Genomic DNA, 15,108 nt, shown 5'->3' with positions numbered 1-15,108 from the left:
AGAACCACCATATTCATGCATGGCGTGTTTGTAAGTTACAGGTTATGATATGAGACGGCTTCCCGCTGAAGCCCTCAGGCACGGTGTGATTTTGTGTGTACGAGTAGGTTACAAGAACAACTTGGGTCAAAGAAAAATATGTGATTATGAAGTTATATGCTCAGATCTTCAAGTGAAAGTAGTCCTTTACCCTGTTAACATGCCCATATGGTGTTTATTACATACTAGGAGACATGACGTGAGAGAAACAAGCAGTCACGTCTAATTCTTTCCACTTTGAAACTACAGAGTATCAATGACAGTCTATAAAACCACAGATTTTGACTTCCAGGGCTTCATATGTAACAAACCTCAGGAACCAATCCTGTCAGCTTGCGGGGTGGGGCTTCCCATATCATTGTTCTTCTTTAGAATTGTTTTCTCTTTCAAAGATTTAGAGTTGAATAACCTCAATGTTGCAGCTTACTATTATGTAGTGAGTAGTTTCAGACTTTTTGAATTGTAGATGAGCTGCCGTAAGTTGAGAAGGAAGAGATTATTTTTATGGGGAAAAAAACCTTTTAAATTTGTGATTTTGAAACACAGAGATTCGTTTTTGTGGCTTTAATCAACAACCAGACAGGAACTTTAAGGTGTGTGTCTTAGGCACTTCAATAAAAAAAAACCATAAAAGTCCAAATGGAGGAAGTTCAAATAATCAAAGTGGGGATAATTCACACTTCAAGTACTGTAGATGAGCTGGAGTACCTGGCTTCACCTCCAGGTGGACTTTCTTATTGTTTAATACTGTAGCAACCAGAGGAGACATGCTCTTCCATGTTGGCAAGCAGACATTATAGGAGTTCAGCTGTCAAAGGAAGCACCATGATAGAGACTTGTATGAGACTTCAGACCAGAAAATAAATGCTAACCTCAGCTGGGACAAATAAGGACAGGGATCCTACGTTTCAGTAAACCTTCTGATGGCCATTTTTGCAGCTTTTTAGTCTTTCTGTGTTACAACAGATTTGTGGTAATGCTGATCACCTCAAAATTCCCATCCTTGACCCTAAACCCGATCTCAAAATCGGGCTCCAGACATTCCTAGTTTGAAACATCTCATGTCAAATGGAAGCTTAGATTTGTTGCCTTGCAGAGCTGGAAGGAATCTGTGAAGGTGAAAAGGGAAAAATTCTCAGGTTTGGTTAGCTCATTAGATCTTTAAAAGGCAGACAGTCATTGTCAGACCAGAGCGACAGCAGCCTTTATGGTTGTGGAAGTAGAAGTTAAGAAAGACCATGGAGAAAGGCCTCGATGAAGGAACAATTTGAGAAACTCCTAAATCTGAGTGATGCTGTCTGAGTTGTCTTTGGGATTCCTCAAGATACCTCTGCTGCAGGAGTTCCTCAAGGAAGCATCCTGAACTCAAACAGTTCCTCCACAGTAGAAATTGGTCAGGAAACCAAAAGGTTCATCAAGGCTCTTCTAAGAGTGTAGAACACCTAATTTCCTCAATTCCATCTATGGCCATTTTTATGCACCAGTTTGTGCCTTTTCTGTATCTGTTGTAGTGGAAATGTCTTCATATATGTGTGTGTGTGTGTGTGTGTGTGTGTGGTGAGGATAATTATGTTTGCCACAATAGATTTAGTGGGTTGAGTTCATAATTCATATTTTGAGAGCATAAAAAGACCCATGGCTGAAGAAGAAAGACCTTCCCCCGTTGGAGGCATTAGTAAATCTTTGAGTAACAGTTTCTCTTTATTGTTCTACATATGGTGGGGGTATATCCTCTGCACCGCTTCCTGAAACTTACACCTGTGTTCATTCGGGAAAGTCTAGTGGCTATGGATTTATTTTTATTTCCCCCTTTAAAACAAAAGAAATATCTTAGTTAGCACAACAGAAAATCCAAGAAGAAGCTTTCATGCAACTTGCAGGGCTGAGGTCAGGAAGAAACTTGTCATCACGGCCAGATATTCGATAGAACTCACCGCCACTGTCTATACCTGATCTGTAGCAGTTCAGTTTTGAGGTCGGGCTGAATGGGGAAGTGTTCCCCCGCTGCCTTCAGGATCATAACTCTCTCTTGGCAGCTGACTGATAACCACTATGTATATTTCCCCGCTCGGTTTCTCGGATTGGTCGTGCCCATGCTCACAAACTCTCTCCAGGCTCATGTTCGCGGCGCTCTGATAGTTGATTGGCATTCACTGCTGTGGTATTCTCAAAACCTCTCTCTGACCCTGCAATCCACCCTACTAGAATCAGGAATTACAGCGGAGAGCCAACAGCCAAGCATCCACTGCAACCCCAGTTTAAGGGGATACAGTTAACTCTGGTTTGCCAAGGACAGGCGGCTGGACTGCTGCGCTGCGTTTTGCACTTGGACAAATGTTTTATATCGTTACCACAATTTAAAAAACATGGTTTCTTATGATATTTGCTTACTTTCTGATACTAAAAAGAAGCAGTGTTGAAAAAGTTCCCCCCAGAAACCTTCAGAACCACTTTATAATATATTTTCTTTCAGCAGACTGGAAGATAAACCAAATAATCTGGTTTCCCTTAAATGCTTTTTTCCCTACATTTCTTTGGCATGCGATTTGATACAGTGCATTTGGCTTGCCGTGGTTTTGGTTCAGCTTGGTTGATTTAATTTGGCTCACAGTAGGACAACCTTTTGGCAATTAGGAGGCTGCGTATCAACCAAATGACCTGCTATTCTTTTACCAAACTAAAAGACTAAAATGCAAACACGGGGAAATAATTGGGGGACATTTTTTAATTGCTCCGTGGTTTTCCCATTTAAGCCTCAGCTGGTAAGACCAATTGAGTGGACTTAAGTTCAGTTGTGATTAGACCAACGGATCAGCGTGCTTTGTCCAGCATCCCACAGGGTTAATTTGGCTTTTTAGATAACTATTCCTCACCTCTTAACTTGACATAATGGAGTGAAAAATCATTTCCCTCGGTGCAGCTTGTCGCTTCTTAACGGTGGCTTTTAACAGCAAAAAATTAAGTACAGTTTGGTTCAGTATGTAGGTCACGTTGTCGGAGGGTGGAAACAATAATGACACTATAGATAGAGAATTTGTCGCTGTGCAAATTGCTCTCAATATATATAGTATTTTCGGTGATAAAAACATAACTGTGCAGAGGTGTTTGCCTTCTACAGACTTGTGTAACTGTAGCCACACCGCAGTGGTCTCCGGTGGTCAGGATTTATTGATTGTTGCAGGCCTTGCTAACCTCCTGACCAGTCAGTGTGTCCGTGGACTCCATAACTCTTCTCCCTCCAGACCGCCCATTATTGATGTGTGTGTTGTAGAAGCGAACCATACCACTTCAAGCCTCTAAAGTTAACTCTGTTTATTCCATCAATAAAAAGGTACAAAAAAAAATCAGCAGAAAATAGCATCTCAAACAGCTTATTTTACTGACAGTATGTAAAGCAGCACAAAAACAGCTGTCTGTGCATCAGTCTGATTGTCTGTTTACTTGTTTGTCCATCTGTCAGTCATTTCATTTTTTGGCAAAGCCTGAAGGAATTATGTTTAATTAAGCAGTCAGTCACACAGAAAGGCAACACAACAGTTTCCAGGAGACACAAAAAGCACATTAATGTGTTGGTAACGCTTGCCATCTATTTCCATGTTCACATTTGTAGTTCTGTGCACTTAAATGTGTGTCGATGTGAAGCGTGTGAAAAATGCTAATAGAAACCCAGTACACTAAAACAAACTTAATGCACACACAGCTTGAATATTACATCCAAATGCTGCACAGTTACGTGGAGCCTCAGATCCCTTATTATTGACAATCTGTTGTTCTTGATGAGACAGATAATATCTAATATTAACATGGAGATTAACTGTCAGATGTTCAGTTTTCAATGACTTAAAATTTAGGGAAAAACCAACGAGGGGTCGACCAGTGTGTGTTTTTCAGGGCTGATACTGATTATTAGCTATCAAGGAAACTGATAACTGGTACTTGTTACCAATATACACTTGTAGTAAACATGTTGGTGTCAATATTTAGAATAACTCAAACTCTGTTTTCTTGTTGATAGTTATGAAATGTCTATTCCTGGTATGTACTGTGAGCATTTCCTATCACCCAGGTCAAGACTTAATCTGTCACCTGTCAGTAAGTCTGTCCCCTAGACATTTTATTTAACAGAAAGCATTCAAGATAATATAAAGTTGTGCTTCTCTTATGCGCAGTATGCTGTAATAGAATAAATGTAGTTTTCAACTGTAGTTTCATGAGCACACTACTGTTTGCCCTTTTTGTTAAATTGCACATAACTAGTAAAATCACAGATAAGAATCATAATTTACTGAAAGTGCACAATTTTTACTGTATTTACATTTGCCAAAACTTTTTTTTTTTTTTTAATCTTACAAATATCTGCCGTTATTTGAAAGACAAATTGTGTATATGTTAAATAATTATTTTAAATGCTTTTCCCTGTTTTGTTAAATTACAAAAACACATCTTGTACAATAATGGAAAAAAATATTAAATTACAAGCTGGCTAAAAAGAACAACAACAGCAAAAAATAAACAAGTGACTGTAAATAATGTCCACACAAAAATGAGTATTGCTACAAATGGTCATAATTGTATTCTTTTACGATGTGTGACCATTAAATCACAAAGTTTTACTCTATTTAAATAAGATCAATCATTATTTTACAGACATTTTCTATTATTTTGGAGTTTTTCCAGTGTTCAAACATAACAGTATTTAATCTTTTTTTTTTTTTTTCAACATTTTTTCTGGCACCCTTGTTGCCAAATTTTTACAGGTTTTTTTCTAATTTTTTATATGTAGTCCTATGAGTTTCCATATTGATCAGTTTTACTTCTCTATTATCTCAGTTACTAGCTACCAAATGCATGTTTTCACTGCTATCTGATTGCAGTGGTTTGTCTTTCTTACGTATTTCTTCATTATAAGAACATCAAATACATCATCAACACAACTGACCTCTATTTAGCCACATATTTATGTGATTAATGTTATGTAGCTTTATTAATCTGTGATCTCTGATAAACTTCCACACACTTGTAGACTAGACGAGCACTTGGGAACACTTTACACTGTTGACAATTACAGGTAATAGATCCCAGTGTGCTGAAAATATTCAACTAGGACAGACAGTCGGAGTGTAGTGAATGTCTCCAGTAATACTGTGTTCCCTGAAGGCTTTGGTTGAGTTGAACGTTTCTGTGAATGTGTTTCTTGCGTCTTACTTATGTACAGCTATTTTCTAAGTGTGTGTTGTCAAAGATGTTCCGAAAGATCTTCCGTCATCCGTTTACGTGCGTTTTCCAAAGCTGCACTGAACTCATCGTGTGTCTGATAATTGTATTGAGGTTATTTTCAAAGAAGCACTTATCAGCCGAGAGAGGTGCTCCAATCAAAACGTGACACCGTCTGTTGGTAACAGTTCCACGGGGGGATCGTGTTCACCGTGAGACCCGTTGAACTGAGGTTGCTGAATCTCTGTCAGCTCCACATCGAGCAGCATTCCTCTTTAACGTTGGGAGAATTGATTGTGCTTGCTGCTGGCAGGTCATCCATGAGGAGGATTGATCTCCAATTGGTCACATATTGGCCCGGCGAGTGTTGACAGCCCTCTGCTACTGATGCTGGTGGCTGTCGATATACAAGCCTTCTTTCACTTCATCCGTCTTCTTCAGTTTCATTCTCCCTGCTCTCCCCTCCTTCACCGTCTCTTTTCTTCTCCTGATCTTTGCTTCTCTTTCCTCACACACCTGTAAGAATCAGCCGTATCGCTGGTTGCTGGCCCGTATTTTTAACCCATACTCCTGTGTTTGGACTCTATTTAGCGCTTTGAGCAAATGTTCCACCTGTTATATTGTTTGGTTTCTTCCTCTCCGAGTTCAAGCGTGGGGTCTTTTCTGTGGAGATGGATGTGTGTTCGGCATTGTGTTTGTGTGTGTGTGTGCGTCGAGGCGAGCGTGTGCATCTGTGTGCAAGAGAGTATTCCAATCATCTCTGATTTGCTGGCAAATTGAAAAATCCCCTCCATCCTTCCATCCCGTCATCCCCAGACCCCAACCCAATCAGACCCCACGACCAAACCCTCCAGCCTGCTGCTTTTGTGAATAAATGTGTGTCTGTGTGTGCATGTTGGTGGTGGTGGAAGATTCCGGGGGCTAATGTTGGGGTGGATTATCCCCCTCCTCTTCCTCTTTGAAGTGCTGCCAATGGAACGAATTGCACCGTGCTGTCCCTAATGCACTGGTGAGCTTTCTCCATTTCTGTACTCCTCTCCCGAGTGCTGCCCAAAAAACCTCCCCTCCTCCCCTCTCACCAACATCACTCATCCAATCAGCGCGCAACGTGTCGAAGCAATGTGTGGCGCGTTGATTGGACAGCGCAGGTTAGCTGCTAAATGTTGCATTGTTTTTTTGTGGGGGAACAATTCACGTCACGAACCGTCGTTGACATAGGGGTTGGACTCACCTGCTGCTGGTAAACATATTAAATCAGCCAATTAACCCTCTGAACCCCAAGCAGTTTCTGGATGTTTTTTTTTTCTGCTCCTGTTACATTTTTAGTCACTGTGGGCTCATTTTTCACTGCAATATAAAGTGCTGCACCTCTTTGGAAATAGCACAACCATGACTAGAGGTAGCGAGAACTCAAAAATATCTTTTATGTAAAAATTGAACCCCCCCACCTCCTTAAATCAGCATGTGCAACATTTTTCAAGTGGCTACAGGTGTTACCAGCACTGAAAAAATGATGGCTGTATAGTACTTCACTGTAGATATTTTACTACTTGAATGTATTTTTTCAAGTAGTGTTTCAACAAAACTGTGCACCAAGATGGTTAGTTCAAGGACTGTCAAACAGTTTCTGGCCCTGATAAATGGTGTAATTTTAGTGCTCAGATTGGATTGGCATATGAAGAGTTTGAAGACCAGATAAACACCTTGGCCCATGTTCTTTGGGTCAATCCTGAGCACAGCTTGTGGAGAGCATTGTTACAGGAAGTGCTAAAGGAGGGTTAATATGGTCTGGAACAATATTTATGAATGCCAGGACACAAGATTTCCCAGCAGAACATTGCATTGAATAAGATGTAACTCCTTACCTATCAGTGGTTTTACATTCGTAAAGTATTAATTTTGGATTCATCAGTTTTAATCATAGACATTTATTTCTCTCGGATCATCCACAGAGGACTAAAACTTTGTATTGTCACCCCAACCAGTGGAGGCAGATGACTGCCTTACCTGAGCTTGGCTCTGCTGGGGGTTTTTTTCTTCACACTTTTGCTAAGTTCTTGTGCAAAGGGAATCAAATGGAAAGCATGGATTTGTTTGGTCTCTCTCTGTAAAATTTGTAAGGCCCTACTATGAGATGAGTTGTTGTGTATTGGCACTATATACAGATACATGGAACTGAAGTGAATTGCACTTACATTCAATGCTGCAGGTGCATAGTATCAGCTCACAGGAAGAGATGGCTGGTCTGCAAGGCTTGAGATGTCTGCAGAAGTTGAGGTAAGGAGGGGAAGAGCTGGATGAAAATAGGTTAGAGGGAAGGAGGAGCGCAGGGTGGAGGTTCAGGATCTGGAAGCACAAAGAGGAAGGAGCAGGCCTGGACACTGGAGGAAAGGCGCTGGAGTCCTGGAGGGAGGTAGAGGAATCAGGAGTTAAAATGACTTGCCCAGGGACATAAACCCGGGGAGAGCTGGGCCTGATGGAGGGAAAGCAGGTGCAAAAGAAAATCTTTTCCTTTCTCATTTCCTCCAGTATGTTTTCACGTCTATAACTACACGAGTCAAACAATTGCAGTTAGTCTTTTTCCCACCCATCGGTGCCGCAGCCAAGGCTGGCAAAGTGTCTGATGGCAGAGTGCCGCTGTGTGTCCTGCCCTCTGCTCTGCCTTGCGCTCTCACGGTAAAGACTTGGCAGCACACTCGGCCCAGCAGGTCAGCAGTCCCACACCCAGGAGGCCAGAACAGAACAGTACACTTATAAAACAGTCCACTTAAGGAAGGGGAGAGCCAGGGAAAGTTCTGATTATGAGTAGCTAACATATGTTTCATATAACTTCTTATTTTTTTCACTTCTGAGCACACACAAGCAGGGAGTATTTGTGGATACGGCAGTTGAAGAAAAAAAATAAGTAAGCAGCGCGTTGGACTATAGTTTAGGATTGTAATACTGCAAAGAGTCCAACAAGACAGAGGGCAGCAGTGGCAGCACCTCAAGCATGGAGCTGCAGGTTTGGAAGCAGCAGGTAAACTGCGTCGGTACACTTTGTGCCGTGAGGGAGGAAAGCCCATCAGCTAGTTTTCCTTGGCTGCAGGTTGCACGTTCACAGTTTGTTTTCTTTCCACAAACCCCCCTCGGTGCTCCGTTCTGTTTGAAAAGAACACAGAGGAAGTATGGAAGCTAAGTAAAGAATGAAGGGAAAATATACGTGAAACGTACACAAGCTTGTACCAGACGTTCTGCTGACTTGGGTTCACAGGGCGGTGAGTGAAAATATGGATAAGGGAAGGTTAAAGAGAAGAACTTTCCACATCAAAAGAAGCTAAAGACAAAACGTTTCTTGGCAGATGAGGCTTGTTTGTATCTTTATTATCTCAGGCAGCCAACATCGATGGATATTCTAGAATTTTTGCAACCTGGTTTGAAGCACATCCACGATTCATAAATGCCAAAATCCACATGACCCATCATAGAAATCTTCCAACTTCTCCATTTTCTTAGATTTTCTTCACTTTTTTTTTTTTTTTTTTTAAATGTGGTTGAAAGGAGCCACGAAAACACTTGGACTCGTCTCCTGACTTTTATTTACTTTTCTTAAGTCGTCTCTGTTCTACACAGTTATCCAAGAAAAACTGTATTTATGAAGTCATTTGTCCGTTTTTATGGCTCTGACCCTTATTTAATTTACTTGTGGTTTCAAAATTTTCATTTATCACTTGCCCGTGATCTTAGTTGCTTATTCTTTGAAGACTCCACTGATGTATTATTTGGATTTTTTTACCACCCTGCAGTTAGAAAACTCATATGGGGCAGATTTGACCCTCTGAAAGGTATATTATCATTTAGCAAATCACCAAAAAGACACAATTTATCAGAGCCAGAAACTGTAAAAACAGAGAGAATCATCAGATTTTCATCTTTCTAATGGTCCATGAACTAATTATCTGAGTCGTGCTGTTTCATTGGAAAGCTTAACCAAATCCAAGCTATGATATTTCATCCAAGTCATTTTATTTTTTGTACGTCTCATTTAAAAACAAACCAAAAATAAACCATTTTGCATTAACCACATTCTGCAATAACAAAAAAATTGGCGCTTCTTTTCGCAACCAGGAAGCAATGACTGATGACTGAATGACTGATTCAGCTGTGACCAACAGACTTTTCGGCTAAACTGCAGGCTGTGTGGAAACAAATGTAAAATGTAAGCAGTAAAATGTATTTAGTATGTAGATTCAACCTTTTTGTCTGGTTTTAATGTTGTGGCTGGTCAGTGTATATATATATTTACTGTATGACTTTTCCTTCTTCTTCCACCTTCATCTCAGAGTGATTTCTCTTTTTTACTGCCAGTGCACTCTGAAAGACAGAAGGGGGAATGTCGCAGGTAGTGAGGGATGTGTCATTTGACTCACCTTTTTCAGTTCATTTTCAGTTCATTACATTCATCTGGCTGATGGAGACGTACCCGCTCTCACCCTCTCAGCACCGTTCCCCCTCACCCTGCATATCGCACACCCACCCAGCAGCTCATCTGGCAAACCGTCTCCAGTGTTACGCAATGTTAGGTAGGGTCAGGGAGAGGACAGAGACATGGAAAGAGAGACAGACTCTCATGCTCTGCCTACTTGGTTATAGGATCCCGCTTTTTCTCTTGAGCGCACACACTAAAGTATATACACTCAAACACCGATGTCAACTCCACTTACATGCTTCACTGCCACATGCGCCTTTCTGCTCACGGCGCACATACACCGCAAGCTCATTCATCGCCTACATGCATACCGGCGGAGGCACATGCATCGCCTCCATACGCGCTGTTACAGCTATGCACATAGCTGTAAGGGGGGTGGGGGGGTTTCTAGCTGCAGGCCAGACGGGCCGAGTCATGCAGCAGACAGACCCACCCTGTTGGATCAGCATCAACCTGGCTCCCTACACGCAGCTCTGCTCCAAACCTAATACTGGCTCACTACACACAATCCCTTCTTCTTAGGCTGCTGTCTGTTTCCAAGATGCTTCAAGTTACTAGGAGAGGTCCAAGACAAGGCCCTTTTCTGTCCGCCAGCAACAGTTACTGCTAAATCTCAACATTCGGCAGCCACCGTAAGTGTTTTACCAGCCAACCAGGTCTCATTTGTAAATTTTAGGACAGACCTGGAAGTCGGCGTTGGCTTCCTCCCAGAGTGACGGGTAGAGTAACGTAGACTCCTGAGGGAAGCAGTCTGGTCCTTTCTGTAGTTTATGACCTCTCTGCTGCAGGATTTTGGCTTGCGTTCATGCTTGCTGATGGATTCTCCAGAGATAATTCCCATACATCAAAAAACTTTTAGTCAGGATGCATAGCTTTGAGGAGTGATCAAACACTGCACATCACTTGCTGTGTCTGAGATACATGTATATCAAGTCTACGGTCTGAGCTGATTCAAATTCGACAAGCTATATCATACCTGCTGCAGGGGGATTTATCAGCACATTTAATACTGCAGGATTCACTTCACACTGTAAATCAAACTAAATCCGGTTAGAAACATCAGATCTGCTTTGTGTTTTAGAGAGATGTTTTTATAACTGTAGCTTTGGCGGCTAATTTACAGCACGAGTGTGAAAGCTTCTCCACCCACCGAGGTCAGGATGCACTGTAGAGACCTGCTGCCTTGTTTAGTTTTACAACTTCAAGGGGTACAATGAAATCCTTAAAGTGCTTTTCCACTTAGCGGTGTGTTTTTGGTCAGTGTTGCTTCACTTGGTTGTTTAGGCTTCACTGTGCGGAATGATGTATGTGCAAAGTTTGGCAAGACTTTTTTAAAGTGGAAAGTTTCTCCGAGCTCACCTAAAATCTGACCTGAAGGCATCAAGCTGTGAGCAGGATCACAACTGGGACGGGACTTCTTTTCTTAATCCTACTTCTGCCCACTTCCTTTGGATTCCTGACCGTTACCGCCCAATGCAACGTGCGTTCCACTCCCGCCTGCATCCGAAAACATCCTGACCATTCACGGCCGCACAATGGTTTCATTGCTTTTGTTTCTTGCTTTGTTCAACAGAGAAAACACATTATTTTACTGTGTGGCATCAATAATGAGACTGATACCTGTTGCTTTCAACATAGCAAAACTACAATTGTAAGAATTACAGTTATTCTAGAGCACTAAGTACATCTTGCATACATTTTTCAATAGTATCTTGCTTATTATATTTAGGTAAGCTTTGAAGGAGAGCTTACTTCGACCATGAAAATGAAGCCGGTTGCATCTAATTTTTGCCCGTTCTTTATCAGCACTTTAAATATTTGTTGCAACAAAGTTCTTCTTTGCCAAATTTGCGCAAATGTTGGTTTTGTATTGCAAAAATCTGTTTTAATGTTGCTTTCAGCATCATTTGTTGACTCTTTCCCTTTGGTGAGCAGTTAATCCTGGAGCTTTCCTCTTGTTATACTAGACAGGTTTTAATATGGTTAAAGAATTTCTAACAAGGTGAATGGACTTTGTTAGGGAGACATTATACTAGAGACAAATTGTTTGTATTTTTTATATATTTCTTTAATATATCTTCATATTTTTGGTTCTTGTAGCTGAATATTTTTTAGCAGAATTATTGAGGTATAAAACCTGAAACTACTACTGATTTGAAAAACTTCAACGTAACTTTGGATAATATGTAATTGTATTTTAAAATTGAAGTTATTTTTCAAACTCACATTGAAGGTAACTGGAATTTTTTATACTAATGGATTCTCTTATTCCGAAACATGCAAAAATAACTTTGCAAGCAGATACAGATTAATTCAAGAAAATATTTTTTTAACCCATAGATTTCTTGTGTGTTCGTTTGTTTGTTTGCTTCCTTCAAATATATTACGTTTTAGTTTTTTTTTTTTTAACCATGTTTTCTTTCCCACATTACACTTCTTGCAAAGAGCTGGATACTACAGCAATGATGTCAAAGTCAATTAGACACAAGTTTTTTTTTTAATGATTTTTTTGTAAAGTGTTTTACTGGAAAAATAATGTATAACTGAACGCATTCCAGACATATTAAAAATGAATCATAAACTGTTAAAACAATTCATTGTTTGAGCCACAAAGACGATATAAAAAAGAGAAAAAGCACAGTTAAACAGGATAAATATAGCAGCAAGCATACGATCCCCTGCAGTCTTTAGTCTGGTTTTTGGAGCCAAGTGATGGGTTTAAAATCTCATAAGTAAACTGTTAGCTGAGTTTTAAAAGGTTAGAAATAAGAGCTGAAAAACTTCAAATCAATTCTAAAACTCGTTGTAAATGTGAAAATGCTCCTTTTCTCCCGTCTTTGATCTGCTTAGGAGTCTGGCTGCATCATTGTGTATGAGCTGAGGGCAAGAACAGGCTTTACACCTTCAGGTAGCCTCCAGCCCCATTCACTCTGCTAGAAACCGCCTGTTGAGATGCACTGCTGTTTAAAATGCTGCATGCTAAGCTCAACTGTGTAACACAGCCCTGAGGCTTCGAGGCTTACAGAGAGCTGCTCCTTTGGCACTCCACTTTGATAATGCTATGCCACAAGGTCACTGAGCTGCCTTCCAGGGCAGAGGAGAGATCAGAAACACTTCATTATGCCAACTATGTGTACTTTGGGTAAACTGGTGGAGAACCAGATCTGTAACGTCACATAAACACACTTACACATAAGTCACTGAATCAACCAGCTAATTTTTAAAATCTGCAGGGATTTTAACATGACGTATATGCAATGCTGATCATTATGTCATCTTTGCGAATAAATATGTGATTCAGAAAACAGAATATTTCATTAAACCTCAACACTGTCACAATCTGTTTTCAGGTCTTTAGAATTACTTCTGCGTATGTGAAGGAAGCTGCATGAAGTCTGATAAATTGCCTTCAGTGTTGGGTGGGACTGAAAACTACAAGTTTGAAAAAAGAGAAAAAATAGAAAAAATCCCAGAACTCTGCTCCTCATCTCTTCTTGAGGGTAGCTGCTTGAGGCAAAATTAGCTGCTACTCGCATAGCACCCCTGAATCTCAGACCAAACTGTCAGCAGTCGGGTTGCATTTAGACGATTTATCCCTCTGAAGCACAGAATCCCGCAGCAAGTTTGAAAGGCATGTTACTTTTTAAAAACTCTCTTAAATTACACAATTTATTAGAGCCAGAAACTGTAAAAACAGGGAGAATTATTGGTTTTTCAACTTCACAACAACTTAAGCATAAAATAGGAATATATATCATCAAAATCACTTTAATCTACATGTCTGTTTTTCTTTAATCTAAAGAATAACCTGCTTTATTAACCAAATTCGGTAAAAAAAAACTAAACATTCTATGTTTTTCAGCACAACCAAGAAACGATTAGTGGCCCATCTGCAACCAACTGTCAGCTGACAAAAAATCAGGGACTTTTCAGCTGAACTGGGATGAACTGCAGGCTGTGTTTACACAGAACAGATGGGAGACGAGGATAAAAACTAATTAAAAATGTAATAAGTAAAATATTCATAGTATGTCGAGTTGCCTTTATGGTAACATCTGTGGGCCATTGGAAAAATTTTGCACATTTTGAATTCAGTTTTTTCAGTTTTTGTAAAAATGAATTAACAAAGAAACTCAGCTTTCTTCCTTTTTTTGTTTGTAATCCTCATGGCATTATAACTATACCATACTGCACAAAAAACATTTTCAGGTTCTCTCTACTTTAAGTCATGGTTGTACTGTATCCATAGAGATCCATGACTTCATATTTCAGTTAAAAATGACTCCACGGTGAGTGAAAATGTGACAGAAGCAAAAAAAAATAAAAAATTGCTTGAGTTTCAGAGTTTTACAACACAAATTCAAGCACAATATGAGTTTCTTCTACAATTAAAAACCCTCAGAGGCCCAATGTTTGGCTTTCCTATCATTTGAAATATACAGTTTCTGATGCCCTCCCCTTCTGCTCGAGGCCTGTAAGTACTGCTGGAATCTACATTAATGTAACAGTAGAGCACTCCAAGGGAGCAACGTGAAACTTTCTCCTCAACTCTTGGGAAACAAAGCATCTGCTGACTGACTCCCGTCTCCTTTTTCTACTTTTATTTTAAGCGTCACGGTGATATTTTCCGTGACATTTCCTGCCGGGCTTGCTGCAGCGGCCGGTCTTTTCCAGGCGGCGTGAAAGGCCAGACCACACGGCCTTTTATCCCAGCAAAGTGGCGTGGCAGGCCAGCTTCAATTGTGCACCAGTTAAACCGCTGATAGTGGCAACAATGACTCTCCTGAGTGACTTCAACTCTCCACCCATCTCCCATCACTCCGCCTTTAACCTTTTTTTTATGTTCTTTTATCAACTTACTCTTTCTGCGTTTCATCCATTCGCTGATACAGGACTTTGTATGTAATGCTGTCCCCTTTTCATTCGTTTTACCAACTTCTCTCTTTTGAGCTGCATCTATATTTGTAAAATATCCTCACTTTCTCTCCATTTCTTCCTCCTTCATCACTCTGTTTCTCTCTATCACCTCCTCCTCCTCTGCCTCTTCCTCTCTCTGGATATCCTCACCATCCCGCTGCCCCTCTGATATGAGCTCTGTTGGATGAAATAAATATGAGGCAGGAGAGGTATAAATATTTATAGCTGCTTCGGCTGTATAATTCTGCACGGCAGTGTGTCGTTGCGCTGTGAGTGTGTGTGCATACATACATGTAAGGTGTGTGTGTGTGTGTGTGGTATATGTTTTCAGACCCTTGACCAGTGCAGGTGCCAAGGCTGCTGCAGAGATAAATAATTCACTGGAAGTTAAACCTTGAATTCACATCACTTTGATAAGACAATAGGAGTAACACGGGAGCACAAACACACACACACACACACACACACAC

General features: G+C 40.5%; 1 protein-coding gene across 1 annotated transcript in view; it reads left to right on the top strand.

The window, feature by feature from the left end:
* Window positions 1-15,108, top strand: part of LOC103371447 (protein Jade-2) — a 102,397-nt gene that overhangs the window by 26,233 nt on the left and 61,056 nt on the right. The gene's annotated exons all lie outside the window — the stretch shown is intronic.

Source organism: Stegastes partitus, unplaced genomic scaffold (assembly GCF_000690725.1).
Source record: "Stegastes partitus isolate 25-593 unplaced genomic scaffold, Stegastes_partitus-1.0.2 Scaffold1588, whole genome shotgun sequence".
Lineage (NCBI taxonomy): Eukaryota > Metazoa > Chordata > Actinopteri > Pomacentridae > Stegastes > Stegastes partitus.
Note: the sequence above shows the minus strand (reverse complement) of the source record. Positions and strands in the feature narration are given on the sequence as shown.